The 25,527-nt window shown below is 41.9% G+C and overlaps 1 protein-coding gene across 1 annotated transcript in view; it reads right to left on the reverse strand.

Moving 5' to 3' along the window:
* Positions 1–25,527, reverse strand: part of RORA (RAR related orphan receptor A) — a 771,401-nt gene that overhangs the window by 273,107 nt on the left and 472,767 nt on the right. The gene's annotated exons all lie outside the window — the stretch shown is intronic.

Below are 25,527 nucleotides of genomic sequence, written 5' to 3' on the forward strand. Positions count from 1 at the left end.
GCCCATAAACATAGAGAAATCTGCCTCTAATGTAATCTGACATCGTCTCTACTCTCTGATTAACCACTTTTGGGTAGGCCTCAAAGAAGCGCGTGCCAAATGATGCCCTGTGGATCTCAGGAGCTGCCAGTTTCATTTTCCCTTCTACCTACTCTTTTCCCAAGTATTATCTTGCCAGTTGAGACAATCTGATGGAATGGAAAGAAATATTTAACCATCTTTGATACAAAGATGGGAGGGGGAAATACAATTTGCTATCCTATTTTCCCCCATCGAGGAGATAAAAAATAACTTGTTACATTTAATTTCTTTGGTACAAAGATTAGTCTGAGAGTATTTTGGACTTGTCAGTCATTCAACTCAGTATTTTAAATTTTTTAAAAGCATAACCTTGAAGTGTATGTGTTTTTTTTATAGTTTTAAATTTGAAGCCCCTGAGTACTTTATAAAAAGTTCAATTTGTATGTGTGTTTTTTTAAAAGGTTTTAATTTACTTCATTACAAGCTCTCTGAGCTTTAAATTTTTATTTTTTTCTAATGTTTCTGAGCCTTCCTTTGGAAGAAAAAAATGTTCTTCTAACAAATGTCAATTGATCATTGGGGTCGAGGAACTGTGCAGAGGATGAATGTGGGCTAAACATTCTCTGGCACCTAGCTCATCTCTCTCCCACATTAAGCGTATTTGCTAATGAAGGGAGCATTGGTATGGGACTGAAGAAAGGATTCCCTTAGTCTGTTAATTTACTTGGAATAATTCATTAGCTGACACTTTTAGCTGCGAATTTAGCTGGTAAATCCCAGATCACCCCAATATTATGTGTAAAGAGGATAGTTCAGTTTTTGTTTGAGAACTTCGGGAGGATGGATTAAAGCCCTTTCTCCCATAGTTACCCTGACATAAGGGAGCTTGTTAATAAAGAGCTCTTTGGATCCTTTCCTTTGTACAGGCACTGTATGAATATTTATAGAATATTTCATCTGTAAACAGCATTAAAATATAAACAGAGCATACCAAGAAATAGGAAGGCCATTTTCACCTAATACATAGCAGTGCTGTGAAAATGCTGGGGTTCCATTCCTGGTTATCAGCTAAGGAACAGCAAAGAAGGAAAAAGTTATTTATCAAACCAGGGGACAGCCAATCGTGTGATCCAGTGGAGCTTTGGTGTTCTTGTTAATCAAGTCTTCTGGGTAACTGAATGGTGTGTGCATGTCTGTACACGCAGACACACACGCAGACACACACACACAGGTGCCTGATATGTGTAACCACTGCGACTGGTCATATGAGATTGTCACTTTTGTAGACAAAAAGTGGTCAAATAACAGAGTTTTTGTATGATGCTGCCTAATTAGTGCCACCGTAAGTTTCTGGCCCTTCTTCTTTCGGGCACAGGGAGGGGTGGGAATATGGAATTGCTGTTTACACTTGGGCTCCTACTAGCAAGCTGAGCAGGAAAGGGAGGAGAGGGAGGAGTTGAATGAAACCTTCACAGAGACCAACTTCTGCAGATTCCATGGGCGACATTGCCTCTTCGAAGCGGCAGGATGGAGGATGTGGGGGTGGCACCCAGCCTGTACACCAAAAACACTTCCCACTCACCAGTTGTGGCTGTGTGCTCTTGATTGCAAACCTCTGGTACCCATCACAGATGTATTATCAATTTTCAAAGGGATTAGTATACAATAAAATACACTCAACAAGAAAACCACCCAGAACGCAATGAATCATTCTTTGATGATTCAGAAGGCACTTTAGGATCCTGTAGTGCCTTAGGGGCAGCATTACAAACATCAATTATCTTATGGTAAATGTGTAGAAGAGCTAGTTCACTAGTTAAGAAAGAGCTGGGCAACTCTCTTTTATGATATGTTTTTTAAAAAATAATGTTTTATCCCAGGCCTTTTCTACTTTCAAGCACTTGCCCAGAATGTTGCTTCTATTTTTGCAAAAATGGCTCACTTACCAGCTTGGAGAAGTACCTCTCCTATGGTGTGCCTGAGTAAGTAAAACTGAAATTGTCTCATTTTCCTATGAGCCATTTCTGGGGTAGACTTCTGTCCTTCTCCCCTAACCATTTAGGTATGCCTCTAATTAAATTCAAACACTATATGAGAAGTTTGGTCTGACAAAGATGACAAATATTTTTTTAGAAAGCTCACTCAGGTGGCACACTTATACATGGTTCAGTTTCAAATGTTCCTTAAAACCAGGAGAGTGTGTGATTCTATTGCATTCAGGCCAATCGCAAGCTAAGTTTCTCCCTCTTTGCAAACTACAGTAGTTGGTAATGAAAAAAAAAAAAGTCTGGTACTTGGAAATCAAGTTCTTGAGCACTTTTGAAAACAGATTAATCCAAAACATCTGCAAGAATTTTATCCTTAAAAACCCAGGTGTCTAAAACTTAAGGGGAAAAATATACAAACGGGACTTTGTCAACCAAGTTTTTGAAAAACAGGTTTCTAGCAGAAACAAAGCGTCTAGAATAAAATGCAGTTGGCTTTATGAATCTTTATTTTCCATGGTGATTCTTCCTTTTTGGTCTTCAACAAAGAATGGAATTTCTAGGTGAGTCTCGTCAGATTTTCCAAAAGGACTGCTAAACTAAAACGAGGGGATTCCAGGCAAGATAACATCTCCGGGAGGCTCAACTCTGGCTTGAATTTATTAAAAACTTCTGGTTCTTAATTTAAATTTTAATGGTGGTAGACCCAAAGCAGCCAGACACGAAGGTTATGGTATCAGATGTGAATAAATGAAGACAGATGTGCTGTATTTCTATCAATCCAGAGGCCTGGGCCTTGCCCAATCTATGGTGAAAAGTCACCAGATTTCAGAGAAAGGAGGACATATTACAGCTGACTGTGTGCCTTTAAAGAAGTGCATGAAGCACACACACACTACATACACACACACACACACACACACTACACACACTACACACACACACAACACACACACACTACACACACACACAACACACACTACACACACACACTACACACATACACTACACACACACACACACACCACACACACTACACACATACACACACACACACTACACACCACACACACACACAGGGAATAAAGGAGCATCTCCAGGTTGCTTATACACATATTGACTCCTACTATTACTAGGTGAGCCTACACATGATCTCAAGAAATGTCATTTTACTTGAAGCTACTGTGGCTTTGTAGCTACATTTTGTTACAAGTTCAGTATCATCTAACTGCTACCCTAAAATTATGTCTCCAAGGGGGACACTATTGGTATTTTGTAAACTGCCGCTGCTTCTACTCTTTCTCTGTTAGACATGGTCTAATGGGTTTAGAAAATGACATTCAAGGTGCTGCTCTGCCAATTAGAACTTCCGCTACCTGATTCTTGAAGGACATAAGCATGCCTAATTGTGTGCTCAGACATTTTATTAAGTTGTTTTGAGCGCTGAAAGTCTTTTAACCTTCATATAGACCCATATTCATAAAAAAATGCTTTCAGGGAAAAAATAATAGGGAAAAAGGCATTTAATTGCAAATAAAAGTACTGTTTCCAATATGCGCAGATTTTTTTTTTTTTTTTTTTTTTTTTTTTTTTTTTTTTTTTTTACCAACCTACCAAAGCAAAGGCAGGCTGCAGATGGTGAAAACTGAGTTGGGAAAACTGCACAGATATTTTCCTGAAACGTTCTCAACGCTGCTGCAAATGCCATTCTGGGTAGCTGAGAGGGAAAGACAGCAAGCATCATCTTGTCAGGGGCAGAACCTATTCTCAAGCCACTTTTGAGAGCAAGAGCTGTACAAATATGATTTAGATGTTTCCCCCGCCCTGGAAACATGGTCTTGGGTTAACCGGTCCTTGGACAAATTTAAGAACAGTGTCTCCTACCAGGGAAATTATCTCATGCAAGAAAAAAAAAGTTCCCTTAAGCATCAAATTATTTTTCCTTAACTTTCTTCTAGAAAGTTTCCTTTTCAAAGTTTAGGAGGTTACACAGCATGATAAACTCTTGATGAGATCTAAGGCAGAGGATGGAAGAGGTTCGCTGCTGCCAACCTTCCAAGAGAACCCAGACATTAAGGAGCCCCAACTGTCACCAATCATATAGATCTCCATGTGGGACACACTTTAGCATGAACACAACCTTGCCTCGGAAAGCATATGTGGGAAAATATTCCAGGGGGGTAGCTCCCCAGTTCTCCTGCCCAAAGATGTTTGCCATAGACTATGCTGACTCGCCCATTCAGGAGCCCCTCGGGTTCCCGCTGGACCTACCCGTCTGATTTGAGATCATCCACGTGTGTTTTCCCACCTCTGGAGGCTTTTATTTTCTGCTTCCTCCCTTCTTAGTACAGTGCCAATCACTGCTCTCTCCCCCGCCGTCCCCCTCCCCAAAGGCTCTCTGAGGCTGCTCCCTTTGTGATTGGCATCTCATTAATGAAGAAGGGCTGGTGTCTCTCATTACAGTTAGAGTGAGTGAGAGGACCTCAGAACTAATTTACTTGCTCTCACTAGGGAAGACACTTGCCTCCATCAAGAACTTCACTTTCCTGCTGCCTGTGGCAATAAAAGAACCCGTTTTGTTTTAACATTAATAAGGTGAGAGAATAGAGAATTTCCAAAAGAAATTAAGAAAGGCAAGAGGGTAGGTGTTGGCCCATGGAAGTTTCCCTAAAGCAGGTCTGATGGTGGAGTTCAGCGAGGGGCCTTTGATGCGGCAACATCTGGACCACATAAAAAAAAAAGCCTGGCAGGCAAATAAGAGACTGGCCATGCAGAGAGGCTGGGGTGGGAAGCAGGAGGCATGGGTTCTAATCCTAGGTCCTAAGTCCCTGAGCGACCTTGGGCGAGTCTTTGATTTTTCTCTGGTCCTCAATTTTATGATCAGGAAAATAAAGGAATGGAACAAAATGATCTCTTAGGGTTCTCTCAGCTCCAAAATTTTAATATTCTATAAATGGGGCTCTGGACTATTTAAAAGTTTTTTCATGTTTGGAGTGAGTTTTTTTATCTCTGGCAACAAATTAGAAATTCCTCCAGAATTAAAGAGCATGGAATGGAAATCATTTGGCTTCTCCAGCTGAAAAGGTCAACTAGATTCAGAAATGTACTCCAAGGCTGCACTGTCTGCATGGAAACCTAATTAGAGATCATACTTCATTGGCTAAAAGGGATCAAACTTATCTGAGCTTTCATCTGGATATGTATTTTTTAAAAATTACTCTGAGTTACTAATTCATTTATCTTTCTACTTACAGGAAATTCCACTCATTGATAAAGCTCTGCTTTGACACCCTTGCTCACAATGAAATCCCTTCCTTTCCAACCACATTACTTTATGATCGTGCCCCTTTACCACATTGTACTTGAAATGCCTTGTCATTTAAGAAACCATAAAAAGGACGTCTTTAAAAATGAGTTCACCATTTAGCTGGAGATGGCTTCTGTGCCTGGAACCTGGAGCCTGTCCTCTCGGTGGTATATACCTCCACAAAAGGACGCCAGCTACCACAAAAGACAGCACCATGTGTTGCCTTGATTGCTACTGAATTGGAAAGTTGGTGCCCAGATTTCAATATGGATGACAAAGCCGTGGGAATCTGAAATGCCTACATGAGAAGTAAGGATGTCTTTATACTGGGAATATCCTCGAACCCAGGGCCCATGTCTAATTCCCCATTCTCTCTTTCCCTGGTACAGGCTATTTTTGAAAGAGAAGGACTTTGGCCCAAATCAACAGTTTGGTTTCTTACTGTTTACATCTATGAGTCAAAGTAGCTTGCTCCCAGGATCCCCCAACAAACCAAAGGGAAACAAATTCAATGTGTGCCCACTGAGCCTGGCCTGGGAGTTCTTGAGATCAAGTCAGAATCATGGTCTTTCTGTCACTCCCAAAACAATCCTACCTAATTCTACCTGTTCCTAAGTATTGCCTTAGGATACTGACAGGCTTTTCTCCTACTTACAGCTTTTGAATGAAATTAAAGCTAATCCTCTCTGGCTTGGTTGGGTCTTGTGTAAGATTCCCACACCCCACAATCAAGACCTTGCAATGTGGTGTTAGAAGACATAGCCAAGTTACCACACCTACATCACGATTCGGATGAGGACAGTATTTTTTGCCTTCCATGAGGCAGCTTTGAAAACCTGAGTCACAGAATCTGCCTCATGCAAATCCTTCCACTCTCCTCCTCACTGCCAGTACATGGGCACCTCCTTTTTAAAATGAGCAGAGAAGCATGAACAAGACCTCTGTGTGGACCTCAGAATAAAATGTAAGATCTTCAGATTTCCATCGCATGATTTCACCAGGCCAAGGCAGCCCAGCTTCATTTTTATGTGCACTGTGGTTCTAAGTATTTATGGTGGTATAACCCGCACCCCCACCCAACCCCCCCAATACCGGTACTTACTTAGCTTCTAGTAAGAAGAATAAACAAAAAGAATCAAAGAGAAGAAGGCAAGAAACTGGGGACCAATTTTCAGGTCATCCTTTCCTTCTTAAAAGAAGGAATTTGCCTGCAGTGTCTGTAATTTAGAAGGTTTTAATGAATGGCTTCTAAATTATTTATTACGCATAGAAAGCTGTAAACAGCTCTCTCTAAACCATTATGATATTATCTGGGCAGGAGTCAAAAGGTTCAAACATTTGGCACTTTTCACTGGACTGCTGTTGAAAATAGTTCTGCTCTGTGAATGTAACTTCTCTCCTTCCTTGTTACATGGAATTGTGTGTGAGCCTGTGAGCCTGTGAGCCTGTGTCCGTATCATTCACTTGAGATTGTCAAAAGGCATCCTGGCTTTGTAATTTGCTCTTTTGCAGACTTTCGACTTAATAAGAGATTCCAAAATTAGTAAAAAAAAAAAAAAGTAATAAAGTAAAATAAAGCCAATTTAAAAAGCCATCGACAGAATATACAAACTGGATATTCAAGCAGAAGTGTTTGAAATGCCTCAGCCTCATTTCAAAGAGTTTCCTGCTGTCAAGCCCAAACACCCAGACAGGTAGACTGCTGTGAAATATGTAGGCGATGCCTGCTGCCTGATTTTCAGATGGCGAGGAGGCATTTGAAAGCATCAAAGTTCCCTGTATAGATGTGTGTACATTAATCCCTGCCTCTGTGATCTCTGCACTCGCCTATTGTAACTTGCTGTTTAATAGATTGCCAAACTTTGCCCTTCACAGACTGCACATTTTTTTTTTTCCCAAGGATCTGCTCCTCTCCCAGGAGCTTCTTGCTGGGGCCGAGTTTTAAAAGTTTTCATTCCTGGGCTTGTGCTATGGCATTGGGTCACTCTTTGAATTCTGCACTTTTGAACACCTCACTTGTTGGCTTGCTTTTCCTCGCCCCTGGTGTCGATGTCTGTATGTGGCTAAAGTCAGTGCCCTCCAACCACGAAGCATCTGCCATGAGCCAGCCCTGATACGAATCATTAACAACCACAGCACTAGCCCTGTAAGAGCCTATAATGTGGTGGGAGAGAAGATAAGAGATCATAGGCTGTCAACTGGCAGCTCACAGGTTGTGTACGGCCCAAAGACATGCCCTGTTTTGCGTACACTGTGTTTTAAATTCAGATTAGTAACTAACACAGAAAAGATGGGAAATTTCACTTAGAAATCTGTGCTTCAAGCTTCTCTTGGAAAATTGGAAGGTGTGATTAAACAGGGCTTCCTGCCTGCATGGGGCCTGTTTTAGTTGGGATATATATTTTTTTCTAAACTGAAGTGGTAGGACAGATACCATTAAACACCTCAGCCTTGGCTTTCTTGGTATCTTGATGTTACCTGCTGCGACACTGGCCTTTTGAGTCTGTAGTCCACAGTAAAGACACACACAAAGGCAAATAGTACTAACTGGAAAATTTGGGGGACACCAGCAGGTACTCTAAATATGTCATCTCATTTGATCTTCCAAACACATCTACAAATCTGCCATTATAATATTCACTTTACACATGAAAAATTGAGGCTTTCTGTTTTTAAGTACCTTGCCCTATTTCACACAGCTGACGATAGAGGAGTTGGGTGTTGGAACTAGAGCTATCAGCTTTGAAGTATGCTTCTTTCCAATTAGAAAGGCAAGAAGGTCCCCAGGAAGGGTGCAATATGGGCTCCCAGATCCCACATTGTCTTCTCCAACCGAAACTCAACTCTGCTCTAGTCTAACCACACCACACTTCTCACTGTACCCTAGATATTCTTGGTCATTTGATCACTTCTTGTGTTTGGGTATTCTATTCCCTGTTGTCACCTTCCCTTCTGTACCTGCAAACTCCCTTCTTGCTTCGCAAGACCAAGAATAATTTTTAGTTCCTTTATGAAGATTTTCATGACCCCTGGGTCAGTTTGTCTAACACTGGGCCTCCTAGAGCCTCCATTTTTACTCAAGTGTCTCATGGTAAAAGGTTCACATACTGGTCGCTTTCATTGGACTGTCAGTTCCTTAAGGGCAGGGCCACATCTCGTTCATCACTCTACACCACCATGCCCTGCACAGATGCCTGATATGCAGGAAGTACTCCACTCAGCGTGGCCTATGGGTGGAGTTTACCGGGCTAAATCACACACCTATCAATGTCTCCTTGGGGGAAGTGAAATTGAATTGGAAGGGTCAACAGTAAATTCCATCAGTGTTTTCATTTGTTTTCTCATCCGCCATCATGACACCCTCGCTTATCCTCCAAACTTTCTGCTTAACAAGACTTTGCCGCTCCCTCCTCTTTTGCCAGATGGCAATGCACTCACTACTTCCAACACCCAGATACATCCATCAAGCGACTTCAAATTTGAAACACATCAGAAACTTGCTGGGCATGGAATGGGTAATGAGGAAATGGCATATGTGCACTGTGGGATCATGATGGGGCTGTAAAGTTAATCAAGAAAGAAACAGTTCCACCAAGAGCCTGTGAACCTACCTGAAAGGATGGGCAGGTTTGCCCAGGTGTGAGCCGTAGGCTGGCTGAATGTCTCTTTCTCATGTGGGTTATAGGAAACCAATATGCCTCCAAATCACTGGCTGGACCTCAACTGAACTTTCAGTTTTTATTTTCCACTCCCATACTATTTTTGAAAGTGTTAAATAATTGCCTCTACAGCTAACCACTAAAGGCCTCATTTAACAAAAATCAATATGGAGCAGTACAAGCGTGGAATAAACCAAACCAGAGGCCAAAGCTTAAAATCCATCTCACAACTGAATCATAAGCGGTAAAATTAAGAGCAGGTGCACTGACAGACAGAGGTGAAGGCTGGCCTGATAAAATGGATTTTGGTTATTTCTAATGAACTCATCACAGGCAGACAATGAGAAAGGACTGACCAGGTGGGAGGGAGGAGCTGACTTTGGCAATGATGTGTCTTCTCCACAAAATGATTATTTCCAGAAAGGATGCAGAGTAGAGGCTGTAGTACATTTACGGGAGTTTCAATCGGCATTATTTCATTTCTCCTCCCTAACAAATCTTCACTGAATATGCACTGCATGTGTGGTTATTTTTAAAAAGGGCACAGTGAACACAGCTTATGAAACTTCAGTCATCAGCCTAATCAGGCAACTAATGCCCTATTCAAGATCAGTGTATGCTAGCGACCCCATTTTAGAACTATTTTCCCTGGGGTGAACAGAGAGTAAAGCAGGGCCACCCCTTTCCCTTAATAACAGGTTCTTAACTGTTAGTCCCAGGAAGTAAAGCAAAGGCAAATGAACTTCCATGATAAATATTTAAGAAAAATACTCTTTGAGTTAGAATGGAAGTACATGTGCAAACTGCTATTTGAGATAACTGTCTCAATAAGCCTCTTGCAAATATAATATGAAGCAGAAAACCTGTTAACTCGTCTTGTCTTTATTCACCAGGGTTGGCTGCTCTTACATGGTAGGGGGAATCTGGACTAGTACTATCTTGATGAAATTGCAAAAAGAACAACAACAAAAAAAAACCCATTTGGTTGAGCACTGTGAGCTGACATATGCACCTGTAAGCCAAGATAATTACAGAGCTGCTCTGCAAATTTGGTTAGGGTTTAGGGGATAATCTTAGACTAATAAAATAAACCATCCTTGAATGTTCTAGTCACCAGGTAGCAAAAGCCTGCTTAGGTCTCAGTGGATTCCTTCTTTCTGGTCTCATTGGGAGTTAAGACATTGATGTTATAAACTCTTATGCCATGAGTGTGCCTCTCTGATGTCTGATATCCATTTGGAATCACCTCGGAAAACTCACTATTACCAGCAGTTTCTTCAAGCAGGCCACCCTCTATGCTCCTGAATGTTCTCTGACCAGGCTGTGCCTCTCTTTTCCTCTAATAATTAGCCACCCATTGTCCCCTTCCAATTTCTTCCAACCCTATTTCCTACCCCTTGCATTTTTCTTGCTTCTTTCATTTTTCCTGTGTATGCTGACTGCCTAGTTCCTCTTCTACTAAATTATGCTCTATTATTTCCACAGCCTGAAGAACTCACAGCTGAAGCATTATTTCTAACCTTATTTTGTATTCCTAGCATGTGCTATAACCTGTTTTGAGTTTTATTTGCAGCCAAGATGCTGACACAGCTCCAATTTTGTTTTCATATTTTGATTGGGTAGGAGTGTTCATTACTGTGGGTACTAGGATAGGGAAGAAAAGTCATTTTAAAAAGGCACAATTTACACCTTCGTTAAAGGGCTTTTTGTTTCTGAATGTTGCCCATTTAAATTCTAAAAACTACAAATGTTCAAAAAATATAAATTCCTTTTTTCTTGGAGAAAAAAGATTTTAATGAAAATTGTAGTAGTCCAATGTAATTTTCCTATTATGTTTTTAATGTTGTGCCTATTATGTCTGATCTCGTTTTGTGTTTCTTAACTGACCAGCACATATAGGCAGGTGTTGAAAGCCTAGAAGTCAGGGGTTTGTAAGAAATGATGTTTTCAAAGCCCAATTCAGCTCTACACTAACCAGCCTTCCCAGGGACAACTGCTTCATTTGCGACATTATTGAATTCATGGTTCATATTAAGCTTATATCTCATAACCATGAGATATAACCATGAGTAATTCATGAGTTTCAGCTACAGGGAACCCCTTAGATGGGGCATCAAATTTCCAATGAGTTTTCCCAAAAAGGAAAGTGTAGGATGAGTGAGGTTTCATGCTCCTTTATGTTTGTTTGCTTTTTAGAGACCCAGTCTCATTATGTTGCCCAAACTGGAGCTCAGTGGCTACTCACAGACCCAATCATAGTGTACTGCAGCCTCAAACTCCTGGGCACGAGAGATCTTCCTGCCTCAGCCTCCTGACTAGCTGAGACGACAGGAGTGCTTCACCAGGCCTGGTTAGTTCTCACAGTTCTTGATGTATGATTCTCAGGCTCCTTTTTGGAAGAGATTTAATTTCATGGGACTCCTCTACTCCAGAATCTTCAAGAACGCCACAGTTAACGTTGTCAGGTAAAATACTAGATACCCAATTACATTTGAATTTCAGATAAGCACCAAATAATATTTTTGTAGAAGTATGTCACATGCAATGTTTGGGACATAATTATATCAACAATTATTCTTTGTTTATCTGAAACTCAAACCTCTCTGGGCATCTTGTATTTTTATTTGCTAAATCTGGCAACCCTATCCACAGCGCATAAGGGAACAAGCTTTAACTCTTAAGGTAGGCCTTCTGAGTTCCCCACAGACTGACTCCCTTTTCTTTCTGCCTTATTTTCTGCTATATCCAACTCCCCCTATCCTCCCAACCTCCATTCCACCGAGTCTGCGTTACTTTCCCATCTGGAATGCTTTCTTTCCTTCTCTCGCCCTGGATTATTCAAGACTGCCTCCTCAGGGAAGCCTTCCCTGAACACTCAGACAAAAGAAATCTCTTGGTCCTTTTAGACCAGAGAGCTTGTTCTGTGTGGACCATTCATTGGTACCTCTCACACACTTGCCTGGGCACTTAGCTATCATTTCATCTCTATACTGTATTATTTCCAAAAGCACACAAGCTCTTGGGTAGCAGTGACCTTGCCTTACGTTTCTTTGTATGCTTTGCAGTGTCCAGTACTAGGCCATTCACATAGTTGGTGCTCACGAGACACCTACTGATAGAAAAGGCCACTATTGATTGTCACCGAGCTGCTCTCTTTTGCAGCTTCATATTTCTCACACTTATTTCCCTGCGTTGAGGGAAGGCTCAACCCATTCTCCACAATGTGAGCATGAACCCCATACATGAACTTCATCATACACCTCATTAAAAACTTGATAGCCAGATTCATTTCTCATGGACAAGTGAATAATAAGTAATGCAAAACCCAGTCTTATATGGGCAAGCCACTTATTCTCTCCTCTGTAGATCAGTTGTCTCATGTGGGAGAAGGGCCTGGTTCCTCCGCTACCTCTCAGGATCATGACGATATGTGAGATCTTGGGAAAACACAGGTAGCACGGTGCTGCAGTACATTTAGTGATGAGGCCAAGAACATGGAATAAACTTCTCTAAGTATATTCTGTTTAAACCGGATGCTTGAGTTTCTCATGAGAATTTCAGGGCACATGCCAGCATCAAATTTTCAAATCATGGCTGACAAGGTGGGATTTTTATTTTATTATTTATTTTTATTTTTTTTTTAGTTATTTTTATTATACTTTAAGTTCTAGGGTACAAGTGCACAACGTGCAGGTTTGATACATGGGTATACATGTGCCATGTTGGTTTGCTGCACCCATCAACTCGTCATTTACATTAGATATTTCTCCTAATGCTATCCCTCCCCCAGACCCCCACCCCCCGACAGGCCCCGGTGTGTGATGGTCCCCGCTTTGTGTCCAGGTGTTCTCATTGTTCAATTTAAGGTGGGATTTTTTTAAATGACACAAACGGAGACAAAAGTAGCTGGCAAGCAGGTGGCAGGATTCTCCTGCTAGCCTAGGGTACTAAGTCTTGGCCGCTGGAAATTTATACTTACAAACTACCTCATATGATTGCCTGGATTTTAGAAATATGCAAAAAATAAATTTCTTGGCAAAATACAATAGAGTAATCATGTCATCTTTAACTTTCTCTAAAAACTGTTTCAAATGTTTCTCTTTGAAAAAACTCTTGTTTTTCCTCATATGGTTCCCCACACCTACCTTGTGTGAGTCATCATGTCATGCACCAGGGCTTTCAAAACATGAGTAAAGCAAGACATCTACTGTATATCTTATTAGGAACTTGCTTTTCCTTTTTGCTCCTGTTGCACTACAGGAAAGATGGTAGGGCGTTCACGCACCCATGTGCCTAACGGCAAGGTGAGCCACACGTAGGGCCGTCCTAGCCAAGACTGCCCAACACTCCTGCAAAACCTCATTTCACTGCTGGATCTACAGGCAACCCATGCACTGCGATTCCTCCTCCTTACACTCCCATTCCAGGCTCAATTAGTGGAATCCCAGTCTTATATCCACACCACAGCAGCACATTAAAATGTCTCTGATTAAGCCCTGGATTAGCATGTGCCCAGACTTTATCTTAATTGCCGATTAAGATTAATCCTGCTAGGGAGTTTTCCAGGGCTACTTTATTACCATGGGGTGAATCATTACATATTTTGAGTTGCAAGTTCCATTTAGTTTTCTTTGACTACAATGGGAGACCCAGACTCTCTTGGCCTCTAAGGAAGGGGCTCTTTATTGCTTTCTGAAAACCTCCCTTGACAGCTCATTTGCACCTGAAGGTTGTGGGGGATGAAACCTTGATCCATCTTGACAAGTCTATGAAAACTGGAACACAGGGAGTCACAGGCTTTCCAGCGGGCTCTTGGCTTTAAATATCTACAGTGAACTTTGACTTGAAGAATGATCTTTATATACTCGGTGCTGGCTTTATCATTCAGTGATTTACTCAAAACCTTTTTTTCTCTCTGTCTTTCTCTTGCTTTACATGGATGCACATATTTGTTTTCTGAACCGTTTGAGGATATGGTATATACATGGTCCTTTAGCGCTACACATTTCAGTATGTGTTTCCCGAGAATGGGAATGTCTTACATAACCACAGCTGAGTTATGAACTTCAAAAATTTACATTGGTACTTTTTACCGATCCTGATTTTACCAATACTTTTACCAGTACTGATTTACTCCAAAATCTACTTCACTAAGTGATACCCAATAACTATTAAGTCTGGTTACAAAAAATGGGTGGGAATTGAGAGCAAGAGAACTCTCCATGTTAGAGGGAAAGCAATGAGACCTAGAAAAGAGAAGTAATTTAGTGAAAGTCACACAGTGGCAAAAGAGTCCAGACAAACTCAAGCACTCAGGGGCAACTTCTAGCCATTGAATTGATACGCACATAAAGACTCAAGGAAGGTCAGGTCAGTATCCACTCTGGGAACATCCAGAGCTACCTGGCCAAGCAGACTTGACACTACCCTACCTAGATGTGGAAATTTCCCAAGGGCAGAGGCCAAGAGCTCTGTTTTTGAAAAGGTGTGCTTCACATTTATGTGATACATAAGAAAGACTTGAAGATAGCTATACCTGTTTCACTGAAATATTTCTTTTCTCCCAGCTTTAAGATGCGAATTGTTCATGGAATTCCATTTGGCCATCTGGGGAGGCATAAGTCAGGAGCGCTGAGCAGCACTGAGCAGCAGAGTGGAGATCACTAACGTGGCACAGATGTGAGACCCTTTGATCATAGTATGTGCCTTTGGCCTGACTCAGACTGGAGGACCTGGTGGACACCCACAGCCATGGCTTCTGGGGATTCCTAATAGGGCCGTTCCCTGCTTTCTACCTCAGGGAACCTGATCATGTTATTGCTCTGAATGGGTGGGCTTTTGTCAGAGTATCTGGGTCAGGTGAGTCTGCGTAGTACTTTTCAACGTCAAGGCCAGTCATGATATTCATCGTCAAATGTGTTGCTCCATTCTGTGATGTCTCCATCTGAGAATCTGTCCTAATCCAAGAGCCAACCCTGGAAATGGCTTTATCCTGAGAGGCCATCAACAGAGACTTCAGAAGGATCACAGAGGCCCAATCTCCTGCACAGATCCTCCACCAGACATCCCTTCCTAAGGACTCTTCCTCATATGGCTGTGGGTGTTCCTGCTTCTGCTAGAAGAGTGTATGCCAAGAAAAGAGAAGGCCCCTCTCTGCTTTCCCTACCCTGCTTACTGCCCTGGGCGGCTACCAGTCTTAGTAGTATTTGGGAGTCCTAATGGATGCACCCATATCTAGGTAACACAAACACCCACAGTCTTTATCTTCCTTTACGCTAAAGTCCTGAGATATACCACATTGGCCGCTAGTATTTCTGAATGGACAGAAGTCATTTGCTGGTCTGTTTCTAAAGGTTGTAGTCTGCCACTTCCGTGGTAATTTCATCCTACAGCAGAGCATAAGAATTGAGAACGAAAGCTTTCTCTTTTGTTGAACCCACAGTATAACCATGTTCCTTAGATTCTATTACAAAACAACCATTGGCTTTAACTGGAAACTTGAAAATTTAGGGTAATTATAGTATCAATTCACGATTACTCAACACATTTCCTCAACTTCCTTTGTGACTGATATTTTGAATATGTTACTGTAACACTCGTTGAAGAAAGTGTGCTGTCCTGAAACAAGTGAGGCCTAAGACACCCCACACGTCTAAGATTTCTCACCTATGATTCATGCGGCTGCCAAAATATCTTTTACATTCTTTCTTCTTTCAATCCTTCTCTCTGAAGTTCCCTAAACTTGGGTCTGAATTTGCCTTCAGCACTAGTAGTAACGGATGGGTTTTCCTTGTTATTCTGGTCCAAGCTGCAAATGATTAGATTCCCTACCGAGCCCTGATGGTGGTATTGCTAGGCTTTAACTTGATGGGACTGACTTCGTTAATAGAATTCTCTCTTCAGTTGTTTGACTATGTTAATGTTGCTAGAAGGAAAAAAACCCCTGATTTTCCTATATGTAAGCTGTTTTCAAATTTGCGTGGGGGTTCTCCTGAACAGATCTGCAGTTTTCTTCCTATGGAGACACTACAATTACACGTTCCTTTTTCTCTTTATAAAAACTAATATCTTGCTAGGCACTCCGCCAGGAGTACTGAAATTTAGTTCTGATAAAAATCCTTCTTGGATATTTCTGGTCTAAGCTTTAAGATCCCTTTTCCTTCTTTCCGTCTTTGCTCTTTTCCCTTCCCTGATTACCCCCTACTCAAGGCACGTGCATACACATGCACGATTCATTTATGCCTACCTTGGAACAGATCTGAGCCAACATATTCCCTGGGGGGAACAATGGTCTCTTTTCCTATTAATGAACAGTATGTTGTTGCAGATTCATGGAGGGCTTAATTTAATAAACATGGAAAGATGAATATGCTTATGGGACATCAAACCTCTTTAGGTTTAAAATTACTGACATAGAAGAATTGTCTCGTGAAGCACCCCGTCCTTTCATGGCTGGGTCACTATGGAATACAGTGCGGCAGGGGAAAAACTTCCCCTACCTGGGACTTCGACTTCTTCTACCCTTTGACTCCATCTCCTCCATCCCTAAGTGCCAGAGGAGGCATCAGATCTGCAGAAGTCAGCAATATTTGTGTGTGAACTAGTTCAACCTCCAATTCTGTGGCTTAGTCCTTATCGGTAATTTGATGGGAACCCGAAACTTTGTTGAAGGGGAAGGTATTTTGCTGGCTCGGCTAGAATTGAGTTTAGACAGCACCCACGATATTGTGATAACCAACCAGCTTGAGGTAAAGGCACTCATGACCAGCTTGCAGGAGCAGGCCTCGTCCCAACTCCTACTCCCTTTCTCTCCCCGCCACTCTTATTAGACACACTTCAGACTGAATCCTCTGTGCTCCCGACCTCACTCTTCCCACTCTTGTGGGGGGAAAAGTACAAAATAAGAGAATAAGAATGGATTCAGCTGGTAAATTACACTCTACAGTATGAGTTAATAAAGACCAGCCCCTCACTGGCCATGCTGAACCTGACCTTTCCCCATCCTGAACCCATGGCAGACATTGCTAATTGATCACAGAACTCTTTCCCATTAATACACAAATAGCCCACAAATCTTTCTCACCACAGTACTTTAAGCAGTTCCTACCAATCAAATGGAGTTGATATGGGACCTGAATCCTACTCACAGTTCTGGGTTCATGGAATAATCCTAGACTGTTGGGGTCTGAATCCCAGCTCTACCACTTAAAAGCAGTGTGACTTTGTGTAAGTTATTTTGTGTCTCCATCTCACCAACGGTAAAAAGAGGATAACTACAATCTTTTTCTCATATAGTTGCTGTGAGTATTAAATGAGTTAATATTGTAAAAATGCTGAGAACAGTACCTGGCACACATCAAAAGGGAATGATATGTTTGCTGTTGTTGTTATTGTTCAAATACAAATGCCAGGCAGGAGGGATGTGTTACAGAGTATCAGCCCCTTCCCCTTCATCTTGGATTAGTCTGTCAGATGGCTAGGTTATCTGGCAAGGTCTTCAGGAGAGGAGGGAACTGAAACAGGGGAAACTCTGTCCAGGCATTTAAAGATGCAAAAGGCTGCCTGGTGGGGAGCAAAGGGCTGGGAAGCCAGTGAGCAACAGAGAGCTGGGTGCTGGGGAGAAAGAAAGGAAGGAGCATCAAAGACTTCACAACTAGGCTTTATTTAAGTACATGTGCTCTTCTGCTCCTTTTAAATTATGCAAACCAAACTGAGATAGGCACAGCACAGCACAGATCCTCCACTAAAAGGGTAAGAAGCTTGCAATTGAGCCATGGCTGTAAAAGGTAGAGACAAGGTATGGGGACCCCAGGGTTGGGGGTCCAGGTCTGTTTAGGGGAGTGGAGTTCTTGTAAAGAGTCCTTAAATCTTTCTCTGTACCAGCGACTGTCTAGACATGGCATCAGTAACAGTGCAATTACCGTCTTTGGATTTATGCAGTCCTATCCTTACCATTCTGTTTAAACCTGCAACCTGCCTCCCTTTTTCCTTGCCCTATTTTTCCTTCTTCCCTTAGCACTTATCACCTTTTACCACTATACACTTTATTTATTTCTTATATTTACTGCTAATTGTCTGTCTTCTCTCTGCAGAAATATATGCTCCTCAAAGACATGAGTAATTGTCTGTTTATCTTCATTGATATATCTCTAGTACCTGGAGTAGTGCCTAGTTAATAATAGGTGCTGAATAAATATTTACGGAATAAATGAATGAATGTTATTACTCCTTACAAGCAGTCCCATACTCTAAAACATCAGGAGCCCTTTAAGATGAACAAAAACAAAGCCAAAATAACTACGCAGAAACAAAGCATAAGAATGTTCACAATTTAGTCCTCTCCAACAAAGTATATTCCAATTAGTTAAGTGAAAAGCTGAATGCAAAACAAAATAAGACCCAGAACATTAGCTCAGGAAGAAACACAGATACGGAGAAATCACAAGGAGAGCAGCCTCATGGTATCATGGAAAATTGATGGCCTAGATATCGGAGACCCTGGTTGCAGTCCCAGCTTTGCATAAATCTGTGTGACCTTAGGCAAATCACCTTGCCTCTCTGGGCCTCAGTTTTTCCAGTTAAGTTTGATTCAATTCAAATATTTAATGTGTATTCATTTCATCACTTCTGTCTCTAAAACGGCATAATCTTACCTAGTCCCACCTGCCATTAAGATGCTAAAATAGCCTACTACCTAAATGTGATCATTTCTGCGAGAGAAATTAAAATTGCATGCCCTGCCTCCTATCACCGTGGGCTGCAGTCCCCGGATGGATTACACCTTCATTTCAACATCCTTACTCAGCACGGTAGGCATTTACTCTAAGAGGTGAAGTCCAAAGAGTGCCCTCATGCAGCGGAGTCCAGGTGCTCACCCCCAGTAACCACTTCGGAGAACTGAGCATCACACCGCAATCTCGGCGGCACAGGGAATGAGTAAAATACCGATAGTCGAGGAGCATATTGAACTGCTGAGCAAGGGGTGTGCAAATACTATTTCAAATGGCTTAAAAAGCATCACAGCAATGTAAGTGGGTTACGGTTGCCTCACAAAAGCACATCTGGAGGATCTCTTTGCTTTCTTGCATCCTTGAATATTGAACCCAGAAAAATAAATTGACTTGCTGTTTAATCCAATAGTCAATATGAGCTTCTATTGTATAGACTCGATTGACTTAAAACTCAAGCTACAGCCTCCGGCAAGAAAAAATGTAACACAAACGCACAGGCCCGGTATTGATACATATCACAGGTAGCTGTTTCTTCAGCAAGGAACAATTATCGAATGGTCAGTGCTGAGGGATCAATGTGCTTCATAATTTCTGATGTGGCTTACTGAACAGCTGGGCACAGGTTTTTTTTTTTTTTTTTTTTTTAATCTTTACGGGTCTGATGGCTTTCTAAAGGAATTAGGTTACTGTGATTTTTTTTTTCCTCATGCAAAAGGACCTGCCTTTCTTTCCCTGTTCTAACGAAAGGGCACCCCCCACCGAGTTCCAAAGAGCCCTTGCCCCTTAATGTGCCCTCTGCCATGCGTTACCTTAGGTTATGTGGCAAACCTAACCTCATACTACAACCCAATTACCTTGGTGCAGACAACTGGCTGTATTTGATTGTTCTGCCGTTGACAACAGGATGGATTAGCAGGGCTAAAAATTAAATTATGTTGTGTATTCTTCAATGCCTTATGTACAAACTCTTCTGGCTGTCAGATTTTCTGTTTGGCTTCCTCAGGGACTTGAAGGCAGGGGGTCAGGAACTAAATTTTTTGAGAACTGACAGCTCCCTTTAGCGAAAAACAGAATCCTCCCACCCTTACCCCTTCTCAGTTCAAAGAACTGCTTCCTGCTTCTTTGCATGGAAGATAGTTACTATTTTCTTCTTTCCCTTTTGAGTCAGGATCCCCGGAGAGCCTTAAAAGAGCACAGTGTCTACTGGTTAAAGGGTAACCATTTTCAGGGAATTTGCATTAATCTTATTACATTTTATCTTCCTTCAGGGTGAGGGAGAGGGACGGACTGTGAGGTTTCCTTTGAGTTTCAGGTTTAGACACACCCCAGAACTCAAAGTAAAAATGATACAGGCTTAATAACAACTTCCCAAGAAGACGTTTCAAGTTCAAAGTGGACTGTAAACATTAATTAATCAATGCCTCCTCCCAACACTGTGTGAGGTAGGAATTACTCCCATTTTATAGATGAGAATGTTTAGGTAGACAGCACGAATGACTTGTTTCAAGCCTAGATTGAACTTCTAGTCAGGGAGGGACAAGGAGTTTGGATTCCTGTGCACTGTGAAGGCTCATCAGACTTTCCTCATTCACAAAAATTAATGAAAACCCGTCCTAGGAACTCAAGCCTTGTAGTCTCCCTGGAGTGATCCGAGTGGCCTCTCCCCGCTTGGTTCAACTCTTACCTTTTTGCATCCTCAGTTTTCTGGCCAGAAAGAATTGCCTTCCTCCAACACAACCACAAGGAGTTCAGATCAAAGGCTCACCAATGGGCCATTTAAATGCCCAAGCCTGTCTAACGCATCTGCCCATAAGACTCCCTGAGTGGAGGCTTGGGTTTTACCAGCCCAGCTCTGCCATGGAAGTCATTTGCAGTCCAGGCTGCTCACTGCACCTGCAGCTGTGGAAGATGTAATAGGAGTGGGAAGGACCACAGAAGGGGAAATGCTGTTTGGCACAAGTAAGTAAATAGGTAGGTTAACAGGCCGACATCTCTTACAACCTTTCACTATATGAACCTGTTGGCTGATGTTAGTAATCCACACTTTTACAAAAGTCAAGCTGGTGGTCACTTTGCAGGAAACTCTACAAGATTTTTCTTAAGACAATCCTAACAATGAAGCTTCCAACAACCTTAACATGGTTCTACATTTCCCCAGGAATTGCTGTAAACTGATAAGCAGTGATATTCTTTCCATCGACTAAAACACCATGGTACAGTCAACTGAGGCCTGGGAGGAATGATCTTTGTGGCTCATATACACACAGGAGGTTTGCCTCAACTCGAAGGGTGGAGACACTCAGATTTCAGCCTTCCCTCATCAGAAACACATTTCCTCATTTTGGATACGTGTTTTCCAAAGCACTTTGGGGTTTCCAGCAAATCTTTATATATCTCATGAAAGTAAGAAGAGAAAATATTCATACTTCATAGAATACATGTGAAATGTGTCTGTTAGGTGGGGAGAGGGTGGGGGGGGAGGAGTTTTAGCTGAGCTATAATGAATATGAGAAATTAAAGATAAGTCGGAGAAAATTTTCTTTCTTTTTTGCCACGCTGGGAGTGGAAAAGTTTGGCCTAGTGGATCTCTACCCTGGCTGCTTATCAAAACCATCTGGAGAACTTTTGGAAACTCTTATGTCCAATTCAGTCCTACTGAATTTGCTTCTCTAGAAGTAGGGCCTACGTGGGAGAATTTTTTTTAAAAAGTTCCACATGGACTGGTGATGTGCAGACAGGCCTGGGAACCACTGGGCTGGTCTAGGAAGCCCAGTGTAGACAGTGAACATCCACATGTAAGATACATGACCTGTCAGAGAACATTTAAGAGGGAAGTTCCTTTAAAAAGAACCAGGCATGCTTCTCCTCGCCTAATAGCTTCCAACTAGCATCAGTGTTCAATTAATAATGTAGTTTTATTTGATGTTTCACGTGAGAAACTATTTAAAAACAAGAACTCTTTCATTCTTCTTTTCGTTTAAATGGACTCAAAAGAAACAATGTGCTTGATAGATAAGCAGAATGAGGGATTCTATGACCGGAAAATAACTGAAAATGAAAAATGATTAAAACAACAAAACAAAAACCACATTTCTCTATCTGCAATCCACATCCGCGTAGTCATACAGTCAGAAAACTTACTGAGGGCCTACTGTGTTTCAGGAACTATGCATGAACCCAGCAGTGCCAGGGCGATGCAGACAGGGTCCCTACATGCTAGTGTCACCCAGTCTAGCAAGGGAAGGGACAACCAAAGAGAAAAAGCACTCTGATAAAAGCTGGTTTTTATTTGCGTCTTACCAGGGCTCATGCAATCTTCCAAGTGCTTTTTGTTCCATACCTCATTTTATCTTCACAGCAACCTTAGTTGGTGGGTTCTATTATTATCCCCATTTCACAGATGGGGCACTAAGACTCAGAGGACTTCAGTAACTTCTTGAAGGTAACAAAACCTGTAACAAGGAGAGCTGCATCTTTCGGACTCAGTAGATCAAACATATACATCCCCCTCCTTCTGCTTCTTAAGTGCATAGAAGGTATGCCGAGGCTGGCTGGTCGTGCTGGGGTGGAGTGGGGATGACTGAGCATATCCTTGTCTCTTTTTAAGTCTCTGCTGCTCCAGGTGAGAACAAACTCATCATCTCTGGTGCCTGCAGCTTTCAAGATTGGTGTTGAGGAATCCCCTTCCCCGTGAACTTGCGGGCTTTATGGTTAGCAGTGCCTTTGAGGCCACACACTTAAGTGAGGAAAGAAAACATAACCAGCCCAGAGTCCACGTGCTGGGGCTTAATTTGGTGCCTGAGAGTCACTTATTCCAGTTCCCGGGGCAGGACTCTGCCTGGCCTGCCTACCAGTGTTTCTGCAGCACAGGGGGGACCCAGCCAGCCTACAGAGTTAAGTGCAGCTGATCTGGAACTCCAAGTCATCTATTTATCCCCTAACCGTGCTGCTCCACGGGCAAGTGCAGGGAAGGAGAACGCACGCTTTGCCACAGTTCAGTGAGCGGAGTGCAAGCTCCCTTAACTTGGCTGTGGTGTCAAGTCACAGTTATATAACCCCTGGGCTGAGTGCCTCCCTGGGGTGGGGGGTGGGGGCGGGCAACGGGGGAGCAGGAAAGGCATTATTAGTATAATGTTAAGAAAACAGACTCTGACATCCTCCAGAGTTTGAGAGTCTGGAGCTGTTTGTTTCCCATTTTGTTCTACAATCTTCAAATCCCAGATTTTGGAGTCCGGGCAGCTGTGGTTGGGGAGGCCAGCAGCGTGAACTGGGCTCAGCTCCTTTCAGGCAGTGAGCTTATTTAGCTTTAAGCAATGTCCCAGGCTGGGTACGGTGGCTTATGCCTGTAATCCCAGCACTTTGGGAGGCCGAGGCAGACGGATCACGAGGTCAAGAGATCAAGACCATCCTGGGCAACATGGTGAAACCCCGCCTCTACTAAAAATACAAAAATTAGTCAGGCATGGTGGCAGGTGCCTATAGTCCCAGCTATTCAGGAGGCTAAGGCAGAAGAATTGCTTGAACATGGGAGGTGGAGGTTGCAGTGAGCTGAGATCGGGCCACTGCGCTCCAGCCTGGTGACAGAGCGAGACTCCAACTCAAAAAAAAAAGAGAAATGCCCCGTTGCACGACTATTTTCAGAAGACCAATGATTAAGAGCATGTGAAAATTAATGCACAAATACGGCTAAGGAAGTGTGCCATATACCTTTTGCACCACTCTTTTGCTTTGAAAGTGTTCAAGTACAGAACTGGAAAGATGGAAAGACCTGAGATTGACGGCCCTGTAGAAACTTCTGGAAACCTTTCAATAAGGATAGCAGAGTAAACAAATGAGTTCTCCTTTCACGTTCTTTATTTTGGTAAGTCCATTTCTTTCGGCCACAAAAATTGCAACATCTTTTCATTTTTTTTTTTAACTGCAAAGGTGGTCATATGATATGAAGTCACTCCATATCGCAGAAATAAATTCAAGTTTTATTCATGGAGACTCTTCCACAGCTGCCATCTGCCCCTCTGGCTATGAGAAGCAAAGTTTCCCGAACACAACCCCTCTCTCATATGTGGCCCTAAAACATTTTTAATGAATAGTACTAGATAAGTGAACATGTGGGAAAATGTTCATCCCCGCTAGTAATAAAAAATGCAAATTAAAGCAACTTTGAAAAGGTAACATTTCAGTTTTCGGAAATAATACCCTAATGCTGGCCAAGTTGCACAGAAACTGACAGACTCAAATGCTATACGCATTGAGTTAAAGCACTGTAATTCTTCTTGAAAGAAATATGGCAACTGGTAACCACAATGATAAAGATGTGCACACCCTGACCAAGTAGCCTTCTCTAGGACTGTACACTAAGGAAAGAATCTGACAGAAGCAAAATGCTACACAAATTGTAGGACTACCTTTAATGATCCAATCAAATCACAGACATACACACACAATTCCAGAAGGAGCCCAGTGTTCAATAATGGGGGACGGCTTAGCAAATTCTGGTATTTTGTTAATGGAATAGTAAAAAAAAAAAAAATACAAAGGCGGTACATGTAAGATCTAATGTCACTGGAATCATAGGATTTACTGGAATCTTTTTATCTTTTTTTAAATATATAAAAGAAATAAAGGCATTTGTACACACTGTACTAGGAGGCCCTTAAAATAATTGTTTTCTTGTCCACATAATCTGTGCAAAGGGATGTTTATTTCTTTTCTATTTAAAAAATTAATTAAATTTTATTGACAAAAATTGTATGTTTATTGTGTGCTACACAATGTTTTGCAATATGTAAACACTGTGAAATGGCTACATTGAGCTAATTAACGTATGCATTACCTCCCAAACAGTATTTTTTGTGGTGAAAATGCTTAAAACACAAAGGGGCTTTTATTAAGGATTTTGAAAATGAAAATAATGAAATACAGAGGGTCACCAAGGTCATGCTGGGTACGGAAAGATGGTTTAAAACATCGCATCCTTGGGTCTCTGGTCTAAATCAGGTCCTTGGCCTTTGAGTTTCACCTTTGCAGAGGACCTCTTCCATTTTCCCACACGGGATGGCTTTGAAAGGTGCTAAGATGGGGCCCCATTCTCCTCCTGCCAGCCATATAAGCTCACATCCATTCAGGTCCTGGAAGTACCTCCAGTAAGGGCCTGAGAAAACTTTAAATGCCAGGTTTCAGAACCTTTCAGATCAACAACCTGTCTGTTATCCACCCTGAAATGAAGGAAACCTAGATCCATGTGTCTAATCATCTTTTCAAGACTCGTACAGAAGGGAATTTCTATGCATGATAATAAACCATTCCCACAATTAGTTTAACGCAGTGATTTCTGGACAAACCTAGAGGAGCCAACCTTCCTTTACATCAGCAGCTTCCACATGCTGGTCAGTCAACAGTGTGGGCAGGCCCATGCTTTGGTTCTCACTGGTCTATATCTAATTGGGGAAAATAAGGATAACATAATAAGTTTTCATGAAGCTAAATATATTCAAAGTAGAGAATTATTCCTAACGCTAAGATAATGTCCTTTCTATTTTTTCAGTCCCCAAAATCCACGTTTTTATAGAAAGATGACAAAAAAATAGATGGAGTTATTTTTCTGCTGTTGTTCATGCTATTCCTCTGCAGTAAATAAAATATAGGGACCCTATATTGGCCTCCCCAAATGTTAATGCAATCATACTGCTTCATTAAGCACAGTAACCTTGGATCTCCCATTCAATGGGGGAGATGGAAATTCTGGATATTCCAACTGGGCCACTCCAAACAGTTTGGCAAAAAGTTCTGGTCCTGTTGGTATTTCAAACTGTGCTGTACAACCA

Source organism: Macaca fascicularis, chromosome 7, assembly GCF_037993035.2.
Source record: "Macaca fascicularis isolate 582-1 chromosome 7, T2T-MFA8v1.1".
NCBI lineage: Eukaryota > Metazoa > Chordata > Mammalia > Primates > Cercopithecidae > Macaca > Macaca fascicularis.